The following is a 9,646-nucleotide window of genomic DNA, read 5'->3' as shown; positions in this document are numbered from 1 at the left end:
GCACAATTGATAATAACTATAGCAACGGCCTTTAAGTATAAGAGTTGTGTGATAACTTACACATAATTATTCTAACAAGTTCTTACTTATATCTGTCAGTAAACTCGCCATGAGAGGGCTAAAACATACCGGTGTAGTGACTTTACATTATTCACCCAAGGAACTGTGGTAGATGGTCACCACAGTGACACATTTATGGTGCTGTTGTTTCCGGATGAGGAGATGCTGCTCCGTTATTGATTGAAGTAAAGTCTGAATGTCATTGAAACAGTTAGCGCCATCTTTTGACACTTCTTCCACTCCCGTCCTTACACGCTACACCACTACAACAAAGATGACGGGGAGAAGTTACTGTCCAATTGGAGGCACGTAAATAAGACCCGCCCACAAAACGGCCCATCCTGAAGAGACTGTCAGAAAGCAGCTTGAAGATGATGTGTAAAACATCATCTATGCAACATTTTTACCAAAGAACCACCATCACATGTTATGTAGACCAGTGGTCCCCAACCACCGGGCCGCGGACCGATTGGTACCGGGCCGCACAATAAATAAAAAATTAAAAAAATATATATACACTACCGTTCAAAAGTTTGGGGTCACCCAAACAATTTTGTGGAATAGCCTTCATTTCTAAGAACAAGAATAGACTGTGGAGTTTCAGATGAAAGTTCTCTTTTTCTGGCCATTTTGAACGTTTAATTGACCCCACAAATGTGATGCTCCAGAAACTCAATGTGCTCAAAGGAAGGTCAGTTTTGTAGCTTCTGTAACGAGCTAAACTGTTTTCCGATGTGTAAACATGATTGCACAAGGGTTTTCTAATCATCAATTAGCCTTCTGAGCCAACGAGCAAACACATTGTACCATTAGAACACTGGAGTGATAGTTGCTGGAAATGGGCCTCTATACACCTATGTAGATATTGCACCAAAAAGCAGACATTTGCAGCTAGAATAGTCATTTACCACATTAGCAATGTATAGAGTGTATTTCTTTAAAGTTAAGACTAGTTTAAAGTTATCTTCATTGAAAAGTACAGTGCTTTTCCTTCAAAAATAAGGACATTTCAATGTGACCCCAAACTTTTGAACAGTAGTGTATATATCCATCCATCCATTTTCTACCGTGTGTGAATGTGAGTGTGAATGTTGTCTGTCTATCTGTGTTGGCCCTGCGATGAGGTGGCGACTTGTCCAGGGTGTACCCCGCCTTCCGGCCGATTGTAGCTGAGATAGGCTCCAGCGCCCCCCCGCGACCCCGAAGGGAATAAGCGGTAGAAAATGGATGGATGGATGGATGGATAACACCATGAAAGGATTAAAATCTAATTAATTAAATCACGAAATAAATAAATGATTAAATCATGAAATAAATAAAAATGAAATCATCAATTACATATTGAAATAATTAATTAAATCATGAAATAAATAAATCATTAAATAGTGAAATAATCAATGACATTATGAAGTTAACAATTACATTATCCATGATTTAATCATTTATTTATTTCACGATTTAATTAATTATTATTTAATCCTTTCATGGTGTTATCCATCCATCCATCCATCCATCCATTTTCTACCGCTTATTCCCTTCGGGGTCGCGAGGGGGCGCTAGATGTATATATATATTTTTCAATTTTTTTTAAAATTAAATCAACATAAAAAACATAATATATAAATTATATATCAATATAGATCAATACAGTCTGCAGGGATACAGTCCGTAAGCACACATGATTGTATTTCTTTATGGAAAAAATTTAAAAAAACAAAAAACAAACAAACAAAAAAAACACACCACCCCCCGGTCCGTGGGACAAATTTTTAAGTGTTGACCGGTCCGCAGCTACAAAAAGGTTGGGCACCACTGATGTAGACCACAAGGAAGTCTTTTACATTTAGAAAATAATAATAATATGACTCCTTTAATGTGCTTTATAATCTGGTGCGGTGCGCCTTTTGTATGAAAAGGGTTAGAGTTAGGGGTTAGGGTTAGGGGTTAGGGTCCACCCTAACCCTATGGTCCAGAAAATAGGGTACTTCCAGTACAGTGTATGGATGTACAATCAGAAGTGATGTTCACTTTGAGGAGTGGGAAAAGGATCTTTCTTCGAGGTCTGTCCTTGGCCTGTGTACTTCCTCAATCCCGCCTTGAAGACCCAACATTCTTTCCCATGTCTGAAGGGGGCCTCCAGCTGAGTTGCTCCAGCCCCTCCACATTCTGTGTTTGGCCACACTTGCAAAAGCCGGGGGCCCTGGGAGTTTACCCGCCTCCACTCTGATCCACTCAGCCTGGGCTCTACAAGGCCAGGGCCGTCCTGCCAGCTCCTTTATCCCAGCGCCTGCACATCCAGGACGGGCCAAAGCCAGACTGACAGTCCCCCGCTGCCTCCGGAGCCTCCGGTTCTCATTTCCCCCCGCAGCGTCTCTCGGCTTTTCAATCTTTCGAAGCAATTAGAAGGAGATCACTCTCTTTTGTTGTCTATTCCTGGAAAGAAGAAAGCGAGACGTAGGGCAGGGGCGGGGCAGGGTATAAAAAAAAAAAGGACCACGGAGGGCAGAGTTGTTGCTGGTGGTGCAGCGGCGGCAGCTTGGGCCTCGCCAGGAGCCACTTCTGAAGTATTAGGACTTACATGGTTTGTTTGGAAAGGCTTCTCCAGGGGCCAAAGTGGGATTACGTTGCAGATTTTCAGGTTCCCATGGAAGGGGCCTGAACCAGCGAGGGCTTTGGTGGGCGGGTTTCAGGTTGGGGCCCATAGAAGAGCTCTTTATGAGTTTGGACTCTGTGTGAAAGGAGAGGGCCAACTCCCAGCATGCTAGTCCTCCAGCTCCTTTATTTCTCGCCCTCCTTTTACTCTCTTTAAAGTTAGAGAGTAAATTGTACTTCCAAGTTCACACATAACTGCAGTAATTATTGTGCATACATGTTTGTCTCTTTAAAACTAACGTGAATAGGACAGGAAAACAATAATTACAACACATTGTTACAACGTCATTGCATGCAATTAAAGACAAAAAATATTGCATTAATTATGTATAAACTTGTTGTCTCGATACCAATATTTCTAAAATGTATTTCGATACTTTTCTAAATGAAGGGGACCACAAAAAAATGGCATTATTGGCTTTATTTAAAAAAAACATGAAACATACGTTTATTATTGCAAGTTTGTCCTTAAATAAAATAGTGAACATACTACACAACTTGTCTTTTAGTAGTAAGTAAACAAACAAAGACTCCTAATTAGTCTGCTGACATATGCAGTAACATATTGTGTCATTTATCTACTTATTAATTTGTTCACATTAAAAAGGACAAGCTTGTAAAAATTGGTTATTGATCTACTTGTTCATTTACTGTTAATATCTACTTACTTTCTGGGGCTGGGTTAGTTTTGAAAAAGGGTGATTCATCTGAATTTAAAACGTATTCATTTGACAGCACTACTATCAAATTGTTTTAAAAAAAATGAAAACCACATAAAAACATCCGAGTAGCTCCTTGCATACTTTGATTTTTTTTGTAGTACATAGCACTCAGTGGAAAAGTGTGGCTGCCCCTGATCTAAAGTTAGAAAACTATTAAAACTACTAAACTAGTATGTTAGATCCACTATGGACTGGACTCTTACTATTATGTTAGATCCACTATGGACTGGACTCTCACTATTATGTTAGATCCACTATGGACTGGACTCTCACTATTATGTTAGATCCACTATGGACTGGACTCTCACACTATTATGTTAGATCCACTATGGACTGGACTCTCACACTATTATGTTAGATCCACTATGGACTGGACTCTCACACTATTATGTTAGATCCACTATGGACTAGACTCTCACACATTATGTTAGATCCACTATGGACTGGACTCTCACACTATTAACTAGATCCACAATGGACTGGACTCTCACACTATTATGTTAGATCCACTATGGACTGGACTCTCACACTATTATGTTAGATCCACTATGGACTGGACTCTCACACTATTAACTAGATCCACAATGGACTGGACTCTCACACTATTATGCCAGATCCACTATGGACTGGACTCTCAAAATATTATGCTAGATCCACTATGGACTGAACTCTCACACTATTATGCTAGATCCACTATGGACTGGACTCTCACAATATTATGTTAGATCCACTATGGACTGGACTCTCACAATATTATGTTAGATCCACTATGGACTGGACTCTCACACTATTATGTTAGATCCACCATGGACTGGACTCTCACACTATTATGTTAGATCCACCATGGACTGGACTCTCACACTATTATGCTAGATCCACTATGGACTGGACTCTCACACTATTATGTTAGATCCACTATGGACTGGACTCTCACACTATTATGTTAGATCCACCATGGACTGGACTCTCACACTATCATGCTAGATCCACTAAGGACTGGACTCTCACACTATTATGTTAGATCCACTATGGACTAGACTCTCACACTATTATGTTAGATCCACTATGGACTGGACTCTCACTATTATGTTAGATCCACTATGGACTAGACTCTCACACTATTATGCTAGATCCACTATTGACTGGACTCTCACACTATTATGTTAGATCCACTATGGACTGGACTCTCACACTATTATGTTAGATCCACTATGGACTGGACTCTCACACTATTATGTTAGATCCACTATGGACTGGACTCTCACACTATTATGTTAGATCCACTATGGACTGGACTCTCACACTATTATGTTAGATCCACTATGGACTGGACTCTCACACTATTATGTTAGATCCACTATGGACTGCACTCTCACACTATTATGTTAGATCCACTATGGACTGGACTCTCACACTATTATGTTAGATCCACTATGGACTGGACTCTCACACTATTATGTTAGATCCACTCGACGTCCATTGCATCGGTCGCCAGTGTTGGGGGTCCCACATCTGCGGTCCCTCCAAGGTTTCTCATTGTCATCCCATTGGGTTGAGTTTTTCCTTGCCCTGATGTGGGATCTGAGCCGAGGATGTCATTGTGGCTTGTGCAGCCCTTTGAGACACTCGTGACTTAGGGCTATGTAAGTAAACATTGATTGATGATTGATAAAGGGGGAACACGTTTATCTGCTCATCCGTTTGTACCAGCAAAATTTCAATACATGAAGGAAATAAAAGCTTATTTACATTTCCCTAAATGAATTCGATATATTTACTGTGTAGAATAAGATACATAGCCAACAACACCCCTCAACACCTGGAAGTAAATAGGCTACTTCACATCAGGTCTGGTGCCAATGATTAAAAAAGTGCACTTTTCTGCCATCCTGTGGTCAAGTTTGGTACTGCAGCTTTTTGTGAAACCACCACAATGTATGACAACCCCAGCCGGGGCTCTCATCTGCCATTTTTGGACCCACTTGAGTCCGTCAGTCCACGAAGTAGGTTTAGTTAAGGTCCTTCTTCCCGGCAAGAACTGCTCAAGTCTGCATGTCATGTAAAAAAATAGTCCCAAGAACCAGCAGCGTCTCTCCCGCCCAGTGACCCCCGTTGCTCCTTCACTTCAATGTCTCCCATCACCCCCTCAGCACCACATCCATCTTTGTCTACAGCCTGCTTTGCTCCCCCCTCCTCCGCAGTCGCATCTCTTTGAGTTGTGCCGACATAACGCATAAATACATAAATCTGGTGTGTGTGTGTGTGTGTGTGTGTGTGTGTGTGTGTGTGCTGACATATAGGCGGCAACCCCACGTCGACCGCTTTCATGTGTCGGCGCGTTACAGACGCACTTTTTATTTCCTGACACACAACCAGAGCCCGCCCCCTTTCAGAACTGTCACCCACACTGGGGTGGGGGGAGGCTGAGGGACAAAGGCCGCCAGTCAACCTGGAGGTGCCGCTGGTGCCAGACGGACTTTCACAGTCTGAAGCCGCGCCGCCGACCTGATGGCGGATACACCCCCGGTGGGGTCGGAGGTCAAAGGGGCTGTTAAAGTGTCAGCTGACCTCCTCCTCTAGTTACGAGTGCACCTTGACATACGTTCCTTTTTTCATGTGTCATCTTTAAAGCACACGTGACCCTCAAAAAGGGCCGGGAGGTATGGCACGATCCATTTGACATGCAAACCCCGTTTCCATATGAGTTGGGAAATTGTGTTAGATGTAAATATAAACGGAATACAATGATTTGCAAATCCTTTTCAAGCCACATTCAGTTGAATAAGACAACATATTTGATGTTTTTTTTTGCAAATAGTAATTAACTTCGAATTTCATGGCTGCAACACGTGCCAAAGTAGTTGGGAAAGGGCATGTTCACCACTGTGTTACATGGCCTTTCCTTTTAACAACACTCAGTAAAGGTTTGGGAACTGAGGAGACACATTTTTGAAGCTTCTCAGGTGGAATTCTTTCCCATTCTTGCTTGATGTACAGCTTAAGTTGTTCAACAGTCCGGGGGTCTCCCTTCTGCTATTTTAGGCTTCATAATGCGCCACACATTTTCAATGTCTGGACTACAGGCAGGCCAGTCTAGTACCCGCACTCTTTTACTATGAAGCCACGTTGATGTAACACGTGGCTTGGCATTGTCTTGCTGAAATAAGCAGGGGCGTCCATGGTAACGTTGCTTGGATGGCAACATATGTTGCTCCAAAAGCTGTATGTACCTTTCAGCATTAATGGTGCCTTCACAGATGTGTAAGTTACCCATGTCTTGGGCACTAATACACCCCCATACCATCACACATGCTGCCTTTTACACTTTGCGCCTAGAACAATCCAGATGGTTCTTTTCCTCTTTGGTCCGGAGGACACGACGTCCACAGTTTCCAAAAACAATTTGAAATGTGGACTCGTCAGACCACAGAACACTTTTCCACATTGCATCGGTCCATCTTAGATGAGCTCGGGCCCAGCGAAGCCGACGGCGTTTCTGGGTGTTGTTGATAAACGGTTTTCGCCTTGCATAGAAGAGTTTGAACTTGCACTTACAGATGTAGCGACCAACTGTAGTTACTGACAGTGGGTTTCTGAAGTGTTCCTGAGCCCATGTGGTGATATCCTTTACACACTGATGTGGCTTGTTGATGCAGTCCAGCCTGAGGGATGGAAGGTCACGGGCTTAGCTGCTTACGTGCAGTGATTTCTCCAGATTCTCTGAACCCTTTGATGATATTACGGAGCGTAGATGGTGAAATCCCTAAATTCCTTGCAATAGCTGGTTGAGAAAGGTTTTTCTTAAACTGTTCAACAATTTGCTCAGGCATTTATTGACAAAGTGGTGACCCTCGCCCCATCCTTGTTTGTGAATGACTGAGCATTTCATGGAATCTACTTTCATACCCAATCATGGCACCCACCTGTTCCCAATTTGGGGGATGTTCCAAATAAGTGTTTGATGAGCATTCCTCAACTTTATCAGTATTTATTGCCACCTTTCCCAACTTCTTTGTCACGTGTTGCTGGCATCAAATTCTAAAGTTAATGATTATTTGCCAAAAAAAAAATGTTTATCAGTTTGAACATCAAATATGTTGTCTTTGTAGCATATTCAAGTGAATATGGCTTGAAAATGATTTGCAAATCATTGTATTCCGTTTATATTTACATCTAACACCATTTCCCAACTCATATGGAAACGGGGTTTGTACATACACGTTAATCAATTCATGGTCCGTAAAATTCGGTATATTCAAGGCTAAATATGTGATGAAAGCAAGAAGGGTGTTATTCATTAAACAAGATATTTTTGATAGCTTAAAGGCCTACTGAAAGCCACTACTAGCGACCACGCAGTCTGATAGTTTATATATTAATGATGAAATCTTAACATTGCAACACATGCCAATACGGCCGGGTTAACTTATAAAGTGACATTTTAAACTTCCCGGGAAACTTCCGCTTGAAAACGTCGCGGTATGATGACGTATGCGCGTGACGTCACGAGGTCAAGGGAAGTGTTTGGACCCAATTCAAATACCTCTGTTTTCTTCGACAAAATTCCACAGTATTCTGGACATCTGTGTTGGTGAATCTTTTGCAATTTGTTTAATGGACAATGGAGACTGCAAATAAGAAAGTTGTAGGTGGGATCGGTGTATTAGCGGCTGGCTGTAGCAACACCAACACCAGGAGGTTGTGTTGTGTTTTGAGCAGGATCGCAGACGCACTACGGTGAGTACAGCTTTGGCTTCCAAACATTTGATCGCTTGCCCGTACGTGCGTGTCGATATGTGCATGTCACGTACGTAACTTTGGGGAAATATATGTTTCTTGCCGACTCTGATGGCGGCCGGGGTGTCGTCAAAAGCGTACAACACCTGCCGCCGCATCTAAGTTAGCTTCTACTTTTTTAGCTTCGCCAAGCTGAAAAATATTAACCGTGTATTTACATGTTCATGGTTTAATAGTATTGTTGATCTTCTGTCTATCCTTCCAGTCAGGGTTTTTTTAAATTTAGTTTCTATCTGCATTTGAGACTGCTATGCTATCACGTTGGCTACGTAGCTAGGTTAGCTTCTATTTTTTTTAGCTTCGCCAAGCTGAAAAATATTAACCATGTATTTACATGTTCATGGTTTAATAGTATTGTTGATCTTCTGTCTATCCTTCCAGTCAGGGTTTTTTTTAATTTAGTTTCTATCTGCATTTGAGACTGCTATGCTATCACGTTGGCTACGTAGCTAGGTTAGCTTCTATTTTTTTTAGCTTCGCCAAGCTGAAAAATATTAACCATGTATTTACATGTTCATGGTTTAATAGTATTGTTGATCTTCTGTCTATCCTTCCAGTCAGGGTTTTTTAAATTTAGTTTCTATCTGCATTTGAGACTGACGCTATCACGTTGGCTACGTAGCTAGGTTAGCTTCTATTTTTTTTAGCTTCGCCAAGCTGAAAAATATTAACCATGTATTTACATGTTCATGGTTTAATAGTATTGTTGATCTTCTGTCTATCCTTCCAGTCAGGTTTTTTTTAAAATTTAGTTTCTATCTGCATTTGAGGCTGATGCTATCACGTTGGCTACGTAGCTAGGTTAGCTTCTATTTTTTTTTTAGCTTCGCCAAGCTGAAAAATATTAACCATGTATTTACATGTTCATGATTTAATAGTATTGTTGATCTTCTGTCTATCCTTCCAGTCAGGGTTTTTTTTCAATTTAGTTTCTATCTGCATTTGAGACTGATGCTATCACGTTGGCTACGTAGCTAGGTTAGCTTCTATTTTTTTTAGCTTCGCCAAGCTGAAAAATATTAACCATGTATTTACATGTTCATGGTTTAATAGTATTGTTGATCTTCTGTCTATCCTTCCAGTCAGGGTTTTTTTTAAATTTAGTTTCTATCTGCATTTGAGACTGATGCTATCACGTTGGCTACGTAGCTAAGTTAGCTTCTATTTTTTTTAGCTTCGCCAAGCTGAAAAATATTAACCGTGTATTTACATGTTCATGGTTTAATAGTATTGTTGATCTTCTGTCTATCCTTCCAGTCAGGGTTTTTTAAAATTTAGTTTCTATCTGCATTTGAGACCGCTATGCTATCACATTGGCTACGTAGCTAGGTTAGCTTCTATTTTTTTTTAGCTTCGCCAAGCTGAAAAATATTAACCGTGTATTTACATGTTCAGTCACTGTGAATGTCCATTTC

General features: G+C 41.1%; 1 long non-coding RNA gene across 1 annotated transcript in view; it reads right to left on the bottom strand.

The window, feature by feature from the left end:
- Positions 1–2,138: 2,138 nt before the first annotated feature.
- Positions 2,139–9,646, bottom strand: part of LOC133642395 (uncharacterized) — a 119,366-nt gene continuing 111,858 nt past the window's right edge. Inside the window, exon 3 of the long non-coding RNA XR_009824506.1 lies at positions 2,139–2,493. This is a non-coding gene — a long non-coding RNA (uncharacterized LOC133642395). The remainder of the gene's footprint in view (positions 2,494–9,646) is intronic.

The sequence above is a fragment of the Entelurus aequoreus genome, linkage group LG25, assembly GCF_033978785.1.
Source record: "Entelurus aequoreus isolate RoL-2023_Sb linkage group LG25, RoL_Eaeq_v1.1, whole genome shotgun sequence".
NCBI lineage: Eukaryota > Metazoa > Chordata > Actinopteri > Syngnathiformes > Syngnathidae > Entelurus > Entelurus aequoreus.
The sequence above is the reverse complement of the archived record's forward strand: the minus strand, read 5'-3'. Positions and strand labels throughout refer to the sequence as shown.